At 44.4% G+C, this 22057-nt stretch overlaps 1 protein-coding gene across 5 annotated transcripts in view; it reads left to right on the top strand.

Annotated features, from left to right (window-relative positions):
• The window catches only part of SMAD1 (SMAD family member 1), an 82958-nt gene that overhangs the window by 33140 nt on the left and 27761 nt on the right, over positions 1-22057 (top strand). The window lies entirely within an intron of this gene.

The following is a 22057-nucleotide window of genomic DNA, read 5'->3' as shown; positions in this document are numbered from 1 at the left end:
GTCATGGAGGCATTAATACCTCTGCCTTTTCATAAATTGTTTTTTTGCTAAATTTATTCTTTATGTTTCCCTTTGGTTCTGTGCGTTTCTCGAGACAGAGGTAGCTATGATTTTATTTCAGGGGAAGAAAATCAGGAGAGGAGCGTGGTGTTGCTGTCTACATACTTGAAGATGGTTGCCAGTGACTTGTATCACTTTATCCTTAAAAATAGCACTTTTTGTCATCTCCAGTAGAATTTTGCTATGGCATACTCCCTGTGGAGGATATGAAGGAATTACGTTGTGCTGTGGAATCATTTGATACTATTACATTATACGAGATACTCCTAGTTTTTACATGTGTGACCTTCGAGGGGGTGGAGGAAGCATAATAAAGGATATACTTTTAACATTTACTTGGTTTTGACTTAAATTTGAGTCCACATTCTAGACAGTGGCATCAGTTGGAAAGTGATTAGGCAATCTCAGGCACTTGAATATCTCAGTGTCAGATTGGAATCAAGTTTGTTGATGGATTGGTTAGTAATAGCTCATGGTTACCAGGGGTTCCCAATTGAGGCTGTGTGTTAGATGCGTGTGGCTCTCTCCCAGACATTCTTTTTCTGGCAGAGCCCAGTGATCCGTGTTGTTTTTTCTTTTTTTTTGATCCGTGTTTAACACGTACTCCAGGTAGTGTTGATGGTATTGGATTGGTGTTTGGGAACTATGCTATATCCCGGAGTAACCTGGTTGTCAAATAAAAAGCTTTCTGGTTTCCTATGGAATGTTTATCACATTTAAAAAGGGAAAAATTAACGTCTTTGTATCCACGACCCCGTTGCCTGCAGTAACTACTGTTCTGAATTTGATGGTTAGATTTGATGAACATCATACCCAGGCATGCTTTTTACTGTTGTTTTATATGCGTGAATCCTTGACAGTATGTACTGTTATTTTGTATATTTAAAGGTATTGTATTAGGGCTTCCCTGGTGGCTCAGAGGTTAACGCGTCTGCCTCCAATGCGGGAGACCCGGGTTCGATCCCTGGGTCGGGAAGATCCCCTGGCGAAGGAAACGGTAACCCACTCCAGTATTCTTGCCTGGAGAATCCCATGGACGGAGAAGCCTGGTAGGCTACAGTCCATGGGGTGGCAAAGAGTTGGACACGACTGAGCGACTGAACAGAACAGAACAGATAGTGATATTAGAATATCCTTCTACAACTAGCTGTATTCATTCAACATCATGGTTTTGTGATTTCTGTATTACACACTTTAGGGTTACCTTGTCAAGGCCTGTGAAAAATCCTCAGGAGGTTTCATTCGAATTTCATTGATTTCATTTGGGGAAGGATTGACATAGTTCTGCTCTTGAGCGCAATATTTTTCTAAATTTATTTAGGTTTTTTCCTCCATGAAAGTTCTTGCACATCTTTTCTTAGATTTATCAATATTTCTAGGTAACCAGGTTTTATCGTGTCCTCTTAAAAGTTACATTTTTGTTGCAGTTGTTCATGGCTAGACCTGTACTTGATTTTTTCCCGACAATCTTGATGAATTCTCCTTTTTCTAATATAGACATTCTTTTTCTGCTTGTTATATCCACCGTGATGTAAATTTTAATGTACAGTATATACAACAGGGTCATTCAGGTACATGGCTTTTTGATTCCCATAGTAACTTTAAGAGGTACAGGGGGAAGATTCTAATCCCACTTTACAAACGGCGACACTGAGGTCCCTATAAATTAAGTGACCTGTGTGTCAGACAGCCAAGAACTGGATTGAGAAAGCATTGTGGATCCCGTTTCTCCAGACCTCACCCTCCATCCTGTGACTTTTCATCCTGGGCAGCAGCAGTTGCCTCCTGACTGGTGCCCCCTGCAGGGGGACTAGTGCACTACAGAGTGTTCTTCCAGGAGGCATGCTCTAGCCATGTAACCTTCCTGCTTCCCATTGCCTTACACACAGCTTTGTGTTCTGGTCCTCGCCTACCTTGCCAGCTTCTTTTCCCAGGTTGATGCTTTCGTGTACTTTCCTGGTGATGCAAGTGGTAAAGAACCCTCCTGTCAATGCAGGAGATGCAGGTTTGATCCCTGTGTTGGGAAGACCCCGTGGAGAAGGAAATGGCAACTGACTCTAGTATTTTTCTTGCCTAGAGAATCCTATGGACAGATGATCCTAGTGGGCTACAGTCCATGGGGTCACAAAGAGCTGAGCATGACTGAGCACACACACGCTTTGTGTGGTTGAGTCACATGGGAACACTTGATGCACTCCTGTGTACCTCATTTCTTCTCCTTCTCCTTAGTCTTCCTTGCAGGATAGTAAATCAGGCTCCAAGATGGCAGGAACCATGTGTATAATTAACATCTTTACTTTTAATAGCGAGCACAATTCAGTACATTGCTAATGTTAAAGGCAAACACTGCTTTCAATTTCTCTTTTAATAGCAAGCACAGTTCAGTACACTTCTAATGTTAAAGGCAAACACTGCTTTTAATTTCTCTGTTTGACCATTTTTTTCTTTTGTGACAGATGAGTTTTTGGTTTGTTTGTACCCTCTGACCATTATCTTCCCTTTTGTTTCATTTCATTGCCATTACTATCTGACATTAGATGAATATTAAAACATTAAAAGTTAATACGGAAATGATTTTGTAACTCTTTAAGACCCTGATGCTGGGAAAGATTGAGGGCAGGAGGAGAAGCAGACGACAGAGAATGAGATGGCTGGATGGCATCACCGACTCAGTGGACATGGGTTTGGGTGGACTCTAGGAGTTGGTGATGGATAGAGAGGCCTGGCTTACTGCGGTTCATGGGGTCTCAAAGAGTCGGACACGACTGAGCAACTGAACTGAATAATTTACATGTAAAAGGCTTGACAGGTAGGAGTTGGAAAACCAGCTAAAATAAGGCATTTTGAGACTCCACGGATATCACTTCATCCTCCCCTTTAGCCAAGAATCTGGGGAGCCATGTGTAGACCAGTTCTCAAAAACCATGAGGCCAAGATCTGGTGAATTTGAACATGTCAGGATTTTCCTTATATTTTTCATACTGTGAAGAGGATTGAGAACAAACGGACTTTTTCAGAGACCACCATGAAGCAGTCCCTGCACTTTGTTGGGAAAAGCCCCACCAAATCAAAGTGCCTGGGGGGCCTCAGCCCCGCACACTGCCAGTCGCACAGGCATGCGGCAGGGCACACTCCTGGCTGTTTTGGTGAACTGGGAAACGGGGGGTAGTTCTAAGCTGCAGATGCACAGCTCAACACTGCGTTCCTTTGAACCTTGTTTTTACCTTTCAACTTTTCCCCAAGATACAGTATTTCAAAGAGCAGTTTAGCAGTTGAAGCATAAGTTAGTCAGGTCTACCAAATTTGTTGTTTTCTGCCAAGGCCCCTATTGAGACCTCAGGAGGAAAATCCAGGAGAAACTGCAAGTGTCTGAAAGGTTTAAAGCAGTGGTTTTTCAAAGTGTGTGGTCCCCAGACTAGCAGCATTGGCATCACCTGGGAACTTGGTTGAAATGCATATTTTTAGATCCTTGCACAGACCTACTGAATCAAACTCTGGGGATGGAGCCAGCAGTCTGTGTTTGGACAGGCTCTCCAGGTGATCCTGATTCAGGCTCAAAGTGTGAGAACCACTGGTTTCCAGGCAAGTCATCAAGTCCAGCTGACAAGATGAGGTCTCTTATTGAAAAGAGATGCTAATGAGTTACAGTTTGAAATCCCTCTTTATTTAGAAAGTTGCATTTTGTTAGGGGTATAAAATTGACTTGCTCTGTCTAGAATGTCCCTTCCTGCTGATATTTATTAAGATTAGCATTTTGATACAATGTGTGTTTTAGAGGGTAGGAGAGTAGAGGGTGAGAAAGGAATGCTTTGTTATTTGACTCAGTTGCTGCTGCTGCTAAATCGCTTCAGTCGTGTCCGACTCTGTGCAACCCCCTAGACGTCAACCCACCAGGCTCCCCGTCCCTAGAATTCTCCAGGCAAGAACACTGGAGTGGGTTGCCATTTCCTTCTCCAATGCATGAAAGTGAAAAGTGAAAGTGAAGTCATTCAGTCGTGTCCAACTCTTCCCGACCCCATGGACTGCAGCCCACCAGGCTCCTCCGTCCATGGGATTTTCCAGACAAGAGTACTGGAGTGGGGTGCCATTGCCTTCTCCGTTTGACCCAGGAGACATTTTCTAATTGTTCTTTTGGGTGTCTTTTACTATCTGTGTTTTTTAGACACAAAAGACTAAAAATTTTAGTGGTGGGGGGAAGAAACCAAAAGTTATAGAAACACTTGTATTCATCACAGTTAACAATGGGATTTACCTGTGGCTGATGTATGTTGTGGTTTGACGGAAAACAGCAAAATTCTGTAAAGCAATTATCCTTCAATAAAAAATAATTAAAAAAAAAAAAACCAATGGGATAGAGTGTGAGAGGCAAGAATCTTTCTTTTGGGCTTCCCTGGTGGCTCAGACGGTAAAGAATCTGTCTGCAATGCAGGAGACCTGGGTTCAGTCCCTGGGTTTGGGAAGATCCCCTGGAGGAGAGCGTGGCAACCCACTCCAGTATTCTTGTCTGCAGAATCCCATGGACAGAGGAGTCTGGCGGGCTGGTAGTCCATGGTGTCACAAAGAGTCGGACACAACTGAGTGACTAATTTGTTTTGTTCTTTTTTGGTAAGTGCTTACCAGAGGTAGTACCAAGGTCCAGAGTAACTTGGCCATTAGTGAAACGAGCTTCTTTGGGGAAAGTATTGATAGAAAGTAGTAAGACTTGTCTGCCAGTGTGGACACTTTTAGGAAAGAGGAAGTTCTTGTGTCTGCTGAAGACTGTGACCCTGCTGGTGACGTAACAGGTGATTGTTTACTTGGACTTCTGGTAGTCTTTAGAGTCCAGGCTACTTATTAGTGGTTGGGTTAAATGGCGGTCTTCTTTTTCTTGACCAAAGAAAATGCTGACGTGATGAAGTTAGTCGTCTCGCTGTGGGGTGAGAAGCCATTCCGTTGCTATCTGCCGCCATTAAAATACCTTCGTGGAGATTTCCTGTCTTTTTTTCCTTTTTCTTTTTTTTTTTAATGTTTTTCACATGGTTCCTGAGAACTATCTTCTGTACTTTGAACTTCAAAGGCCATATCAAATCTGAGCTTGAAATTCTGACATTTCAATTTTGATTCTGATCTCTAAAGTAACACCCTGATGTTCGCTTCCTGGTGCTTCTTTCATTTTCAGCATCATAGCTCCCAGCTGTTTAAAATTCACCTAAAATCCTCTTCAGAACTCACCTAAAATCGTCTTCACCTGTTGACTGAATGCAACTTTTGCCTCTTTGGCTGCCTCAGTCACCAGGTAGTTCCTAGCTCCGTAAATTTTGCCTTAAAATCTTAGAAATGGAAGGTGAATCAGCGGTTACTGGGATCCGAAGGGGAGTGGGCGTGGCTGTAAAAGGCAGCGTGGGGGAGGGGCCCTCGTGTGGGTGGGAGTGTCTGCGTCTTGGCTGTATCTGTGTCAGTGTCATGATTGAGCCTGTTCTAGTTTTGCAGGATGTTACCCTTGGAGGATACTGGGTACAGGGTAGACAGGATTTGTTATTTCTCACAGCCGCATGTGAACCTGCCATTATCTGAATCTAAAAATGGTGATCCCTGAAAGAAGCAGCTGGTCTCGAGTCAGTCACCTGAGTGCCCCTCCTCCAGACAAACCGTTGCGTCTGGCAGGCAACCGAGGTGCTGTACGAGTAATTTCATTTCACACAGAATATTAAAAAGACGTATACAGAAGGCTCAAGATTTAATAAAATTAATATTCAAAAATAGAATCAAAAATTTTACTGTGTTTCTTCATGTTGTACGTGTGGTTTTTCTTGAGCCAATGATGACAGAAACCTCTGTGTAATTAAAGTGTCTTTTTTTAGTCTTGTATTTGGAGGATGGGGAAAGGTCGGGGGGCAAGTATTGACTTTTCCTCCAAGTTTATCCGAGTGATGTGGATATCTCGGAGTCTGGTAACTAAAGCTGTAAGCCAGATACCAAGACACAGCAGTTAGAAGCATTGTGAAGATTTGGGATTAACTATCAACAATATCAGCTATAAAAATTAAAGCTTTATGACCTGTGCATTATAGTCAGTGTTCTCCAGAGAATCAGAGGATAGATATAGATCCTATGTATTTATAAGATACTATTAAATTTAAAAATTTATTAATTATCCTACTAATAAGTCTACTGTTGGTACTTCCCTGGTGGGCCAGTGGTTAGGATTCAGTACTTTGTGCTGAGGGCCTGGGTTCATTCCCTGGTTGGGGAACCTAAGGTCCCACAAGCTGCATGGCATGACCCCCTCCAAATAGATTTTTAAAAGTTTAAAAAGAAGTCTAATATCTGTTACAGATTTATTATGGACTCTGGCTCACGTGAGTGTGGAGGCCAAGAAGTCCCACAATCCGCTGTCTGGAAGCTGAGGAGCCAGGCAGGCTGGTAGTGTAATCCCAGTTTTAGTCCAGCGGCCTGGGAACCAGGAGCACTAGTATCCAAGGGCCGGAGAAGACGGATGCTCCAGGCTTTTTGTTGGCGATCAGCATTTGGGTGAGATCCACTCACATTGGCCAGGGTGATCTTCCTTGCTCAGTCTGTCATTTCAAATGCTCTGTCCTCTGGATACACCCTCAAAGACACAGCAAGAAGGACTGTTTCACCAGTTCTCTGATCATCCTTTAGCCGAGTCAAGGTAATGCACGAAATTAACCATCACACCCCATGTTCACCATCTAAGTTTCTCTTCAGCGACTTCCCTGGCAGTCCAGTGGTTAAGACTTTGCCTTACAATGCAGGGGATGCAGGTTTGATCCCCGGTCACAGAGCTAAGATCCCACATGCCTTGGAGCCAAAAAGAAAAAAGATTAAAAAAAAATAGAAGCAATATTGTAACAAATTCAATAAAGACTTTTAAAATGGTCCTTATAAAAAAAATGAAAGAAAATTTCTCTTCACTCAAACGTCTACAATTCGTGTACAACTCCCCAGGAACTGAGTCTGCCCGAGAAAGACAGTAAAGAATCTGCCGGCAGTGCAGGAGAGCCAGTTTCAATCCCTGGGTCTCCGGAGAAGAGAATGGCAACTCACTCCAGTATTCTTGCCTGGAGAATTCCGTGGACAAGAGGAGCCTGGCAGGCTACAGTCCATGGGTCGCAAAGAGTCAGACAGGACTGAGTGACTCACACATACACACACACACACACACACACACACACACAGAGGAAAGAAAGGCACGTGAGGACAGCAGTGTGCTAAATTGAATGATTCAAGTCTGTATGGGGACACAACCAACTCTTACAAGCCTGGGAGTGGCCATGGACTCAGCTCACTTGACTCTAATGCGTCGGACATTCTGTTCCAGTCTGTGTGGTGGTTCAGATATATGTGTTTTAACATATGTGTCTGTATATTTCATTGTACAAAGGATTTGAATCAGTTTACAAGGAGACTTATAGTACAGTAGAGAGTATTACTAATAAAGTAGGCCAGGGGAAAAAACTTCATAAGGAAGGTCAGGACTAAGGAGAATCAGCACATGTGTGTTCCAGGAATGGCTGTGATACAGATGTACTGCCGTGCAGAGGTACTGTGTGCGTGCGGTCCTAGGCTGGATGGTTTGCTCCTACTTTTGGTGTGGGAGAGAGATGTGTATGACCCTGAGATGAAGGAAAAATGCTTTGAAGGTTGTAGAGCATTTGTGCCTGAGGGTGGATGGTGGGTTAGAGCCACTGAGGCAGTTTGCAGAGACTTCCTGCTGGAGGGGATCCTTGGGGCAAGAACGGTGTGCTCAGACTTTGCAGTTCCTTTTCCATCGTCCACTCAGGGCTCTATTCTCCCATCCATGTGGAAGTTTTGTTTCGCAAAAGCATTTCACTGCTACTTCTGCTTCCATCCAAGCTCAAGGCACAGCCAAGTGGACGTGGACTTTAGATGGCAAACTTCTTTCCCCTGTATTATCGTTGGCGTGTGGCTTGTGTCTGATAGCTTCATCACTGTCATCTGCAGTTTTATTAGAAACGGATAAAGTAATGGAATCGTGTGTAGGGTTTTATACCAGATCTTTATCTTAAATCCAAGACAAAATATGGAGTTTATTCTTTTGATCTTCTTTCCTTGAGCAGCTGTTCTTAGTGCATGATTCGGGGCACTGGTTTTGTGTTATTTATGAATGGACGAACTCATGGTAAGCTTTAGCAGTTACTGTGTATTATTTGTATATAAAATATGAAAGTACATAAATTACCTTAGTTGAAGCAGATACCTGGATCATCATTATGTGACTTGTTTCTGGGTAGGGTTTTTTTATTGCCAGATCTTTCCCAACTTGAAATTTTAAGACTGTGATCCACAGATGATGCGAAGTATCTTGCTGCTTTCCTGACCATTGTTCTCTACTTCATTCCTTTTCTGTCTCTGTCTCTAGGTGAGCTAGAGAAGATATTATCAGACCTTTTGGATTCACTTAAGGTTCATCGCTGTTGCATTGCTGTTCCTACAGTTCATAAGGCTGTAGGACAACTAGCCAGCCAGCAGCTATTAAAACCCAAGCATACACGCAAAGAACCATGGCTGATGAAAAAGCAATTTTGAAAACCACAGAGAAACACTTGTAATGAAGTAGTTCACTGATTGCAATTGTGAGGTCGTAAAGTTTTCAATCAAAAGGAAAAGCCTGGCTAGTAGCTTCCAAGACTAGCTTGGGGTGTACTGACACTGAGGCCTGGGAGTAGTGTGTTGGGGCTTTTGATCCCCACATGTGGCTCCTCCTCAAACAGCGGTTTATTGCGGGTCTGGGAGTGTTTTGTGTGGTTGTGGTGGGGACGCTGCAGGTGACTTGCCCTCAGTTGGTGTAGTGCCTTAGGCTCTTGATGGACCCTTGAAAAGGGAGAGAAATGAGGGGGAAGGTTGGCTTTTGTAGTGATCTCAGGCTGATTCTCTTGGTTTTACTTTCAGCCTCCAAAGCTGCAAAGAAAAGACGACGTTTCTTTCTCCCAAAATTGTCCCATCTCCTTGTCTTTTCCTACTTTGAAATGCAGTAATCTTTCAAATGATCCAGCATCATGCCTAAGAACCCTGAGTTAGCCAAATCACCAGACCTCAGCCCTGATATTTGGAAAAACAAGATTTGTTTGGGGAGGAGATAGGGAAGGAAAGAGTGGAGGTTCACAGAGCAGGGCTGAGGGACTTCTGGCAGCTGGAGGCTACCCTGACTACTGTGTTAAAAATCTCAAGAGGGCCTGGAGAATAGGAGAACTAAAAAACGCATTTTATTAATTTGTTAGCTTGGCACTGTTAGATGTTGTCTCAGGACTGGTTTGAAAGGCTGCAGACTTGTTTCCCCTGCGTTTAGTCTGGACTAGGCACTCACGACGCCAACAGCAGTTCTTCCCTGTGGGTGAAGATGTGTTAATGGACTGAAACTGTCCCTCAGCCCATTTCACCTTCCTAATTACCAGTGCCCTCAACTGAATCTCTCCACTGTCGTGGCCTTCAGCACCGAAGCCTGCCCTTTAGCATTCCATTCAGTCTGCTCTTCATGACACTGGTACGGGCCACATGGGTTGTATAACTAGAAGTAATGTTAACCTCTCTGAGAAGGAAATAAATCTGGAAATAGAGACTTTGTTTAAATAAAGAGACTTAGATCCACAAAGAACTGTTTGGCATTTTTCTCCCCTGGTTATTTCTTTATTTTTCTTTTATTTTTTGAGAGAATCTAGTTTTCAGAATTAGTAAACTTTCATTTATTAGCTATATGAGGAGTAGACTTTTAAAAAATTATTTATTTTTGACCTCACCAGTGGGCATGTAGGATCTTAGTGTTCCCTATGTGCATGCTAAGTCGCTTCAGTCATGTCCAACCCTTTGCAACCCTATGGACTGTAGTCCGCCAGGCTCCTCTGTCCATGGGATTCTCCAGTCAAGACTGCCATGCCCTCCTCCAGGGAATTTGCCCAACCCAGGGATCAAACCCCCATCTCTTATGTCTCCTGCATTGGCAGTTGGGTTTTTTACCACTAGTACCACCTAAGAAGCCCTCAAACCCATTCCTTGCATCGGAAGCACAGTCTTCCCACCACGAAGTTCTGCCCTCCGCCCCCACCCCATCCTTTAAATGCTTGCTTTTATGCTCTGGAATCCATTTAGCAGACCTTACGATGGAAGATGAGGTTTACATCCTCCTACATCATGACATCATTTCCAAAGCAGCTGTCTAAGATGCTGCTGTTCTCAGCCCCCTGCTCTCTCTCACAAAACTCAGTTTCATATCTGAGTTAAGAGTATGGCTCACATGGTCACACATCACCTGACTGCCTGCCCATTTGCCTGGGTGGGATCTTCAGTCAGGAAAAAGCAAAAGGAGAGACTGTGCCTCCTGAGTATTATTTGGGTGGCTTTTTGTAAACTGAAGGTATACATACCTATGACAGCAGAGTGAAATTATTTGCCTTGAATATTTTTTCCTGTATCAGTTCAGTTCAGTCGCTCAGTCGTGTCCGACTCTTTGCGACCCCTTGAATCACAGCACACCAGGCCTCCCTGTCCATCACCAACTCCCGGAGTTCACTCAAACTCATGTCCATGGAGTTGGTGATGCCATCCAGCCATCTCATGCTCTGTCGTCCCCTTCTCCTCCCGCCCCCAATCCCTCCCAGCATCAGAGTCTTTTCCAGTGAGTCAACTCATTGCATGAGGTGGCCAAAGTATTGGAGTTTCAGCTTTAGCATCAGTCCTTCCAATGAACACCCAGGACTGATCTCCTTTAGGATGGACTGGTTGGATCTCCTTGCAGTCCAAGGGACTCTCAAGAGTCTTCTCCAGCACCACAGTTCAAAAGCATCAATTCTTCGGCGATCATCTTTCTTCACAGTCCAACTCTCACATCCATACATGACCACGGGAAAAACCATAGCCTTGACTAGACAGACCTTGGTTGGCAAAGTCATGTCTCTGCTTTTTAATATGCTATCTAGGTTGGTCATAACTTTCCTTCCAAGGAGTAAGCGTCTTTTAATTTCATGGCTGCAGTCAGCATCAGCAGTGATTTTGGAGCCCCAAAAAATAAAATCTGACACTGTTTCCCCATCTGTTTCCCATGAAGTGATGGGACCAGATGCCATGATCTTTGTTTTCTGAATGTTGAGCTTCAAGCCAACCTTTTCACTCTCCTCTTTCACTTTCATCAAGAGGCTTTTGAGTTCCTCTTCACTTTCTGCCGTAAGGGTGGTGTCGTCTGCATATCTGAGGTTACTGATATTCTCCCGTATTTTTCCTGTATATTTCCCTGTAATTCTGTCTAAGTAGCTCTGTAGCAGACTCAGCAGTATGTTTTCTGTGATAGTATTGTTTCTTCAAGCATGTAAAAAGTGTCTCCAGGGTATGGTGCTGTACTGGACAGGTTTTGTTTGTTTGTTTAAAGAAAACATTTTTAAAATTTATTTTTTAAATTGTGGGAAAATTGCTTTACAGTGTTGTGTTGGTTTCCGGACAGGTATTTAGGTACAGTGGTCAAGTTAGGAAAGAGTTGTGGGCAAGTGCTTTTGAAACATCTGACTGCAGCTTTTCAATAGGAAAAAGAACAGCTGATGTTAAAATGAGTTATTTATCAAAGAGAAAACTGATGGGAGCATGTCCTAAGGACTCGGGTCAGCTTGAAGGGGCTGTTCCTGGCTAAAGCAGATAGTACGACCAACAAGAATTAAGGTCAGAAATGAATTATCAGCCACTGGAGGATAAAAACAAGGATCCAAGCTGATAATGAATGAGGGAAAGGGTTTCCCTGGTGGCTCAGTGGTAAAGAATCCACCTGCCAATGCAGGAGATGCAGGAGACACAGTTTTGATCCCTGGGTCAGGAAGATGCCCTCGAGGAGGAAATGGCAACCCACTCCAGTATTCTTGCCTGGGAAATCTCATGGACAGAGGAGGCTGGCAGGCTCCAGTCCGTGGGGTCACAAAGAGTTGGACACGACTCAGTGACTAAACAGCAACGGTAAATGAGAGAGGAAGGCTGTTGCTTGCAGCGGAATGCTGACTAGCAGATGTGGAGTTCTCCAGGAAATTCGGGACAGATGGGAACTGTCAAAGGAGATACTTCCCTGTAGTTGTGAGGTGGTGGGGCAGAAGCTCGGGTCAGAAGGCTTGGACTAAAATTTGGGACTTGGTAATTTTGACCTTGGGCTGGTTCCTTCTCCTCTTTTAGCTTGTGTTTGCTAACCTCTGAAATGGGGAGTGATGATAATATCTACCTTCCAAGGTCATGCTGAGGGTTGAATCATGCACGTGAAAAGGCTTTCTGCACTCTGGGAACTTTAAATGTGGCTGAAACAGTGATACAAACAGCATAACTTCTGTGCACATCTTCTTCAGAATAAAAACAAAATTCGTAAAGTTTTCACCAAAGGCATCTTCAGAAAACTATAGTACAGTTGATTAATGAACAGCTCGGAGTTTAGAGCCTTCCACACTGTGGAAAATCCATGTATGAATTTAAAGTCAGCCCTCCATATCCACGGTTTTGCATCCTGGGATTCAACCACCTGAAGATCATGTGCATATACAGTGAAAAAAAAAATCCATGATTGTGGATCTGCGCAGTTCAGATCTGTGGTATTCCAGGGGCAATATTTATGGTATTAATAACAGTAGCAATAAAAATTAAAATAGCTGCTTTTTATGTGCCAGGCACAGTGCTCCTGGACTCATCTACATGCTCATTTCCTCCTGACCTCAGCTGTTAGAGGTACAGAGAGACGCCAAGCAGCTGGGCCTCTGAGCTGCTGTTTGTGTCACATCGCTTTAAGGGGAGAGGCGACATTCAAACTTCAACTTTGTAGTTGGAGTCTAACCACAAAGTCCATGCTGCCACTCACCACACTACTGCTTCCCTAAAGGAGTCATTCCCCACACTTGGGCAGCTTTCTTTCTTTGACAAAGGAGAAAGGTATCAAAAATTTTCAGTCGCAGAGGATTTAATCCAAAATGCATATGTGCACCAGCTGCTTGAGTTTGGGATTGGTAGATCAAATGAGTCAATTCTAAAGCAAATCAACCCTGAATATTCATTAGAAGAACTGATGCTGAAGCTCAGATACTTTGGCCACCTGATGGGAAGAACTGATTCATTGGAGAAGATTGAAGGCAGGAAGAGAAGGGGACGACACAGGACGAGATGGTTGGATGGCATCACCGACTCAATGGACATGAGTTTGAGCACGCTCCGGGAGATGGTGAAGGACAGGGAAGCCTGGCATGCTGTAGTCCATCGGGTCGAAAAGAGTCGGACAGGACTGAGTGACTAAACAAAAAACGGTAAATTGAGAGTCTACACCTGTGCTTCAGATGTTTCTGGAGGTTTTATTGGTATTTATTTCCCATCAGTCAGTCTTCATCATTAGATAACAAGTGTCTGTTTCCGGGAATATATTTAACAGAATCAAATTTGATCTAAGAATGAGAACTAATTGCATGCTGCTGCAATTACAAATGACTGTCTGCTGTGACACCTGGGGAATGACCATTTCCATATCAATAGCGGCCAATAGATGCTTAGACCCACTAGGCCGGGGCTGACCAGAGCCCAGGAACTTGTTAAAACTGACCTGTGCAACATCAAGAGACACCTGTCTCCACTGCTGCCTGGTTGTATATTCATGGGCAAGTTAGGTAGTCTCTACCTCAGTATTCTAAAGCTGAAACTGCAATACTTTGGCCACCTCATGCGACGAGTTGACTCACTGGAAAAGACTCTGATGCTGGGAAAGGTTGGGGCGGGAGGAGAAGGGGACGACAGAGAGTGAAATGGCTGGATGGCATCACCGACTCTGTGGACATGAGTTTGAGTGAACTCCGGGAGTTGGTGATGGACAGGGAGGCCTGGCGTGCTGTGATTCATGGGGTCGCCAAGAGTCGGACACGACTGAGCGACTGAACTGAACTGAACCTCAGTATTCACGCTAGGTCAGAGTTGTTATAAGGATTGTTACCATTCTTCAGTCGCTAAATTGTGTCCGACTCTTTGCAACTCCATGGACTGCAGCACGCCAGGCCTCCCTGTCCATCACCAACTCCTGGAGTTTGCTCAAACTGATGTCCATTAAGTCAGTGATGCCATCCAGCCATCTCATCCTCTGCCTCCCCCTTCTCCTCTTGCCCTCAATCTTTCCCAGCATAGATTAGTTAACATTTGGTACAGCACTTGATATAAGTCATCACAATATAAATGATGAAATACAAAGAAACCTGTGAGAAGTACTAATGTTCCCATTTTACTAGTAAGAAATGAGATGTAAAGAGTAAATTCCCCATCAGTTCAGTTCAGTTCAGTCGCTCAGTCGTGTCCGACTCTCCGCGACCCTATGAATCACAGCACGCCAGGCCTCCCTGTCCATCACCAACTCCCGGAGTTCACTCAAACTCATGTCCACAGAGTCGGTGATGCCATCCAGCCATCTCATTTTCTGTCGTCCCCTTCTCCTCCCACCCCCAACCTTTCTCAGCATCAGAATCTTTTCCAGTGAGTCAACTCGTCGCATGAGGTGGCCAAAGTATTGGAGTTTCAGCTTTAGCATCAGTCCTTCCAATGAACACCCAGGATTGATCTCCTTTAGAATGGACTGGTTGGATCTCCTTGCAGTATAAGGGACTCTCAAGAGTCTTCTCCAACACCACAGTTCAAAAGCATTGATTCTTCGGCGATCAGCTTTCTTCACAGTCCAACTCTCACATCCATACATGACCACGGGAAAAACCATTGCCTTGACTAGACGGACCTTGGTTGGCAAAGTAATGTCTCTGCTTTTTAATATACTATCAAGGTTGGTCATAACTTTCCTTCCAAGGAGCAAGCGGCTTTTAATTTTATGGCTGCAATCAGCATCTGCAGTGATTTTGGAGCCCAAAAAAATAAAGTCTGACACTGTTTCCACTGTTTTTCCATCTATTTCCCATGAAGTGATGGGACCAGATGCCATGATCTTTGTTTTCTGAATGTTGACCTTCAAGCCAACCTTTTCACTCTCCTCTTTCACTTTCATCAAGAGGTTTTTTAGTTTCTCTTCACTTTCTGCCATAAGGGTGGTGTCATCTGCATATCTGAGGTTATTGATATTTCTCCTGGCAATCTTGATTCCAGCTTGTGCTTCTTCCAGCCCAGCGTTCCTCATGATGTACTCTGCATATAAGTTAAATAAGCAAGGTGACAATATACAGCCTTGACGTACTCCTTTTCCTATTTGGAACCAGTCTGTTGTTCCATGTACAGTTCTGACTGTTGCTTCCTGACCTGCATACAGGTTTCTCAAGAGGCAGGTCAGGTGATCTGGGATTCCCATCTCTTTCAGAATGTTCCACAGTTTATTGTGATCGACACAGTCAAAGGCTTTGGCATAGTCAATGAAGCAGAAATAGATGTTTTTCTGAAACTCTCTTGCTTTCTCCATGATCCAGCGGATGTTGGCAATTTGATCTCTGGTGCCTCTGCCTTTTCTAAAACCTGTTTGAACATCTGGGAGTTCACGGTTCACGTATTGCTGAAGCCTGGCTTGGAGAATTTTGAGCATGACTTTACTAGCATGTGAGATGAGTGCAATTGTGAGGTAGTTTGAGCATTCTTTGGCATTGCCTTTCTTTGGAATTGGAATGAAGACTGACCTCTTCCAGTCCTGTGGCCACTGCTGAGTTTTCCTAAGTAATTGAACAAGACTTCCACCCAGAAGTCCAAAGCTAAAGCCTGCTTCTAACTCTTTTTAAACTTCCTGTGAACCTTATGAAGGACCTTTTCCTCTCCTGATATTTTAAGCTGACACCCTGACTTTTTTTTTTAATCTCTAACAAGCTATGAAGTCTCTGATAACATAGCACCCTCCTTCTGTGGGAGTTAAGCAAATAAATATTGGGCCGAGGAAAGGAACCTAGGGTAAGGGTGGAAGAGGAGCTGGAGAGAGGAGCCGGCCACATTCACCCTCCCAGAACGGGGTCTCTAACCCTGCAGCAAAACGGAGGCTCCTGCATCTGAATTCACCCCGCCAGGACCCTCGGCTTCTTGATCTGAAGCCATTGCTTTTTCTGTGGCTCTGAGCGTTCTGACCAGAAAACCTGGACACTGAATTTTCTTGTCAGCTTAGTATAAAGCCATGCTGGTCTTCTCTGTATCATTCTAACTTAATCTGTATACCTGAGGATTGAGACTGATGCTGTATCGAGTTTTAGAGGTGGAAGGGATGCTGCTTAGACATCTGGCAAGGTGAGAAAATTGAAGTCCAAGTTCCACAGCTAGTGAGAGATGGAGACAGGACAGGAAGCGTGGGGCTACGTTGCCAATAAATACGGTAACCCCTCAGCTTCCCACCCAGGCTGCGTTCACTCAGACCCCAGAAGGTCTTATCTGTTGTGTGGGGGTGAGGTAGAGGAATCTTCCTTGAAACAAGTGTCTTCCTAATTGACTGAGGACTATGCTTCGAGCAAGGGCTATATTAGTCAGCTTATAATAACTAATCCAAAAATAGTAATATTCACAAATATAAATAATTGAAAAAAAATTTATTAGGGACAATACAGAAGAAAAAAGCTCAATTCACCCCCAAAGGGGCTGGTGGTCTGAGTGGGGTAAAGTCAAATTAGCAGTAAAATGTTGCTGATGCCATGATAGTCTAAGCCACAGTGGGGCACAAAGAAAAGAGAAATTCATTTCTTCTGGGGGTGGGTAGAAAGAACAGGAAAGATACCCTAAAGGAAATGACACTGAACCTGAGATTTGGAAGTATATCAAGTGAGCGAAAGTACAGGAATATGAAACCAGCAGGTGGAAACTGCTGGAAGCTTGGGGTGGCTGGGTAAGGAGTAGGGTGAGAGAGTTACCCCACAGGGTAGGTTGGAGCCTGTATCTTCAGTAGGTCATGGAGTCTTAGAGGACATCCTGTGGGCACATAATCTTGCAGATAAGATGCGTTTCAAGGGGATCGATCCCCTTTGGTGTTTGGAAAGAGGGAATCCCCTGTTACTTAGGAAATTGGGTTCTCAGAAGTTGATTTCAATTTAGGCCCTTTTAAACACATTATTGACTGGGGAATTTTTGCAGAAACTTAATGCCTGTGTCACTAATACGTGCCTGGTCAATAATGTGTTAAGTAAATTTAACCTTTTTTCACAGATAATTTTATTGAATACAGTTCATCTCTTTGTTTATATTTAAGTTTTGTTCACATGTTCATCTTTTGTTCATGTATGTGTACTCAAGAGTGAGTCAGTTCTGATGAGGTGGATGAGACTGGAGCCTGTTATACGGAGTAAGTAAGCCAGAAAGACACCACCACAGTATACTAACGCATATAATGGAATTTAGAAAGACGGTAATGACGACCCTATGTGCGAGATAGCAAAAGAGACACAGATACAAAGAACAGACTTTGGACTCTGTGGGAGAAGGCGAGGGTGGGATGATTTGAGAGAATAGCATTGAAACATGTGTATTACCGTGTGTGAAGCAGATCGCCAGTCCAAGTTCGATGCATGAAGCAGGGCACTCAAAGCTGGTACACTGGGACAACCCTGAGGGATGGGATGGGGAGGGAGGTGGGAGTGGGTTTCAGGATGGGGGACACATGTACACCCATGGCTGATTCATGTCAATGTATGGCAAAAACCATCACAATATTGTAAAGTAGTTAGCCTCCAATTAAAATAAATTAATAAAAAAAGAGTAATTGATACATTCCTTGAAAGTAAATACTACAAAGTGAAAGGAAGTGAAGTCACTTAGTCGTGTCCGACTCTTTGCGACCGCATGGACTGTAGCCCACCAGGCTCCTCTGTCCATGGGATTTTCGAGGCAAGGGTACTGGAGTAGGTTGCCATTTCCTTCTTCAGGGGATCTTCCCAATCCCGGGATCAAACCCGGGTCTCCCACATTGCAGGCAGACATTTTACCATCTGAGCCACCAAGGAGGCAAATACTGCAAAGTTGCTATCTTTAGACAAAAATCATCCTAACTTTTAAAAAGATGCTGCCTCCAAAAACTAAGCAGAAGAATGAAAAGAGAATGTTAAATACACAATCTCTTTCCAGTCTTGCAGTACTGAGTACAGTCGTCTGGTGGTTATTATGAGCAGACCTTGATTCAAACCCTGGCCCTCCGCTTAGCAGCTGTGTGACCTCAGATGCTGTCACCGAGCTGGGCTGAGCCTGCTTCTGCGTCTGCCATGAGGATTCGGGAACTGTTATAAACTCCGGGTGGGCAGGGACAGTGACTGTCCCACTGATGTCTGCATCTGCCGCGTCCCACCCAGAACCTGGCCCTGGGGTCCGGTGAGCGTATATGCAGTGCCCAGTGAACCTTAGCTAATGTCGCTTCACACCCTCCCTTCTGCCACGTCACTACCAATAAGCACACAAGATAAAGTGCCCCCATTCAGGGACTTGGGGCTCTATTTGCGTTAAAATTTAACCTCAATTAAGTGTCCTGAGAGACTTTTCTTCAGTGTAGTTTCCCTGACATCCTGAGGTCAGGAATTTTATTTCATAATTGCATATACTATTAACTTTCAAGTAGTTTTACCCTCTCTGCCACTCTCCCCTGGAAATGTTTCTATTCAGGAGATCACGAACACACACCTAATCGAGGGACATCTGCTTGGTACAGTTATGATACTGGGCACAGCTGCTCTGGCAGGTTGACTACCCTCCCCCCCGACCTGTTTTCAGATGAGAATTGAGGCTGCGGGACCTGATCTCAGGGACCTAAGCTCCCATTAGCCCTGGACCACCATCCTGCTCTCGGGTGACCTCACTGACTGTCCTGAGCGAGGTGTGGTCTGGCACTTGGGCACCATGATGCTCCAGATGAGCGCAGCAGCAGACATGCCCAGTTCAGGGCTAGAAGGGCCTTCAGTCCCCTTGCTCTGCGGAGTGAGGAAAATTGAGACCCTGGGAAGTTAAGTGACTTTCTCAAAGTCACAAAACTATTCATCATCATCATCAGGCTAGAACTTGGGCATCTCCACTGTAACCTAAATTCCTTTTCCACGTCTTCAGAACTAAAGGGTGTTTATATACTGCTGGTCGCAGCCAGCTTATTTGCCATCACATCTGTGTGGACAGAGGCAACAGCCTGGCAGCTTTGTTATCAGAACTCTCTTATATGTTAAAAAAAAATTTTTGTCCCTGAACATTTGGCATATCTCAGCCTCATCTGCCTTCATCTGGTTACAAGACTACTTTATGCAGATAACCTAGTGATAGAATTTCAAATACTTCAAATTCTTAAAAACGTTCACCGATCTGGAGGGTATACAAGAATACTTTGCACAGCCCAGCCCCCGTCTCCGGGGTTAGCTGTTTCTTGTTTCTTTCTCATCCCTTTTCCCTGTGTCCTGGTAGCACAGTAAAAGCTGAGTCCAGGGGCCGAATCACAAATGTCTCCTGAAACTTGGTTCCAGAAACAAAAATATATCCTGAAACTTTCTTAGTTTGGTTTCCCTATTGACTAGAAAAGGGATTTTATTTCATTTTTTAACTGAATGGTGGTGGTGGTTTTAGTTGCTAAGTTGTGTCCTGCTCTTGTGACCCCGTGGACGATAGCCCGCCAGGCTCCTCTGTCCATGGGAATTTCCCAGGCAAGAATACTGGAGTGAATTGCCGTTTCCTTCACCAGGGGATCTTCCTGACCCAGGGATTGAACCCACATCTCCTGCCACTAGGGAAGCCCCAGCTGAAACAGATGCATAAATACTTTGAAAGGCAGAAATTTGACTTTTTTCCTCATGAGCGATTAGGAAAAGATATATACGCAGTTACTAGGCATTTTTGAGTAGGTGGAGGGAGGTGTCGTGAATTTATCTAGGAGCCTTCCCCCTCACCCCCCAAACTAGAATCCACCTGAAGAGATGGTGTGAAAACAGCTCAAGTTTTTTGTTTGTTTTAACCAGGGTTAGGACTCCTAAAATACAAGGATGATACAACACATTTGGAGTTTGAAATGATTCAATTCAAAAAGAAATTGACGGGCGTAAAGAAAGTGTTTAAACATCGGGGGCCCCTCTTTCAGAGGAGATTCTCGCAATTCAAATGAACCGGTAGGAACAGTCCTTAAAGGCAAGCTGCAGAGTTGAGTCATGCTCTCAGGTTGCCAAAGGAGTAGTTTTATCAGTGTGCCAAGGAAAAGGGTTCCCGGAAGAGTCAGTGCTCCCCTGCTCCTCCTTTCCCTAAACTAGAAATAGACTGCAACATGCAAAGTGCTAAGAGGAGGACACGCCCCACGCTCGCGCCCTTCCAGTCCCTGGCCTGAGTCAGCTGCAGCGTTGGCACGTCTCGCTCCTCTCGGCTGGCTCATCAGCCCCTCACCCAGGAAATAAGAATTTCATAGAGGTTTGTTTCCACGTAGATAACGGGTCTGAGTCTTTTTTCTTTTCTCTTCCCCCAGTAGCAAACACAGCTTCATATTGAAATACTGCTGAAATGAAAGGAAGAGGAACTGGGGGTCGGGGAGACTGGCACAGAGCACGCATCCCCTTGTCCTTCCGGAGTCAGCACGGGCGAGGTGCCTGGGCCTTGTTTCAGAGCAGCTTGTGTGTGGACGTAGCCCTGCCTAGCTCGCTTCTCCCCGTCTCCTCTCTTTTACATTAATACTTCATTCCAGGACTAGCAGCTGTTTCAGATGCCCGTCCCGTTCCTAAATTTAATCAGTGATTGTTTATAGCTTGGATGACCATAAAATTTGCTGTCCAGACCAGAACACTTTTGAGAGTGATGTGCTAAGTTGCTTCAGTCCTGTCTGACTCTGCGCCACCATGGACTGTAGCCCGCCAGGCTCCTCTGTCTATGGGATTCTCCAGGCAAGAACACTGGAGTGCGTTGCCATTTCCTTCTCCTGGGGATCTTCCAGACCCAGGGATTGAACCCATGTCTCTCATGTTTCCTACCTTGACAGGGGGGTTCTTTACCACTGGCACCACCTTGGAAGCCCTTTTGAGAGTGATATTGGGTCAGCTATTAATAATTCCATCAGAAAACAGCTACAGGCTTGGACTGTCCCAGACAAGCCAGAATATACAGATACCTTATTTATAATCTTCAAGCTACCCGAATCAGATTTGATGGTGATTCACCTATTAGCATCATCAAGAAGTTAGAAGGGTTTCATAATTGAACTTATTCTACTAGACTAGAATTTTCTCCTGTCAGTTGCGTGACCTTAACTCTCATTTGTCCACTTCTAGAATTTATTCTACTTGCTTATCCCTTAAACATCCCTTAAACAGACTATATCAGACAGAACTTAACATTCTTGGAAAGTTGGTCATCAAGACAGCAGAACCTCAGGGGTTGAGAATGCCCATTGCCTTTGTTTGAATCCCAACTCTCCACCCTTTCTCTGGGACCTTAGGTAAGTTATCCCTCCAGCTTTCTTATTTGCAGGGTGTGATAATGTGCTCAGCGTGGTTCCAGGCTTAAAGTAAATATTAGTGGTGGTAATCTGAACTTTGTAGATTTTAGTCATCACCTGAAAACCAATTTGATGAACGTCTCCTTGCTTCTGCGTAAATACTCTTGGTTCTGGAATCTAGCTTTATATCTTATCTACCTCCCTCCCTGCTGTCACCAGTCACTTTTCACTGTAATTTTCTGAGAAATTATAACTTGTTAGTATTGTGAGGACGAGTAAGTAGAAAATCCGTACATTCACAGCGCCCCAGCACAGTGTGCCATGCCGGGTACTCAGAGCCACAGGTAACGTGGCAGGAACGTCCTCCCAGAGGGTCAGTCATACTGCCTTGTACGTGGTTTAAGATCCTACTTTCGTGTCTGAAAAATAATGAAGAGCAGGGTCTAAGATGCGTACAGAGTGATTCAGATCAGTCACAAGGTCGGTGTAATCTCAGTTCCACTTGTACTGCTGGGACCCCAGCTGCATCCACTGTCCTCTGTCACTGAGGCTTACTTTGGTGGGAAATGTTGAGAAATCCTGGGGAGATGTCTCCCAGAAACATTTTAAGGGTATTTTAAGAGGGTTTGAAGCACTGGTTGCTGCTATTATTAGAGG

The sequence above is a fragment of the Moschus berezovskii genome, chromosome 19 (assembly GCF_049115385.1).
Source record: "Moschus berezovskii isolate FMDL1 chromosome 19, NW_MosBer_1.0, whole genome shotgun sequence".
Taxonomy (NCBI): domain Eukaryota; kingdom Metazoa; phylum Chordata; class Mammalia; order Artiodactyla; family Moschidae; genus Moschus; species Moschus berezovskii.
The sequence above is the reverse complement of the archived record's forward strand: the minus strand, read 5'-3'. Positions and strand labels throughout refer to the sequence as shown.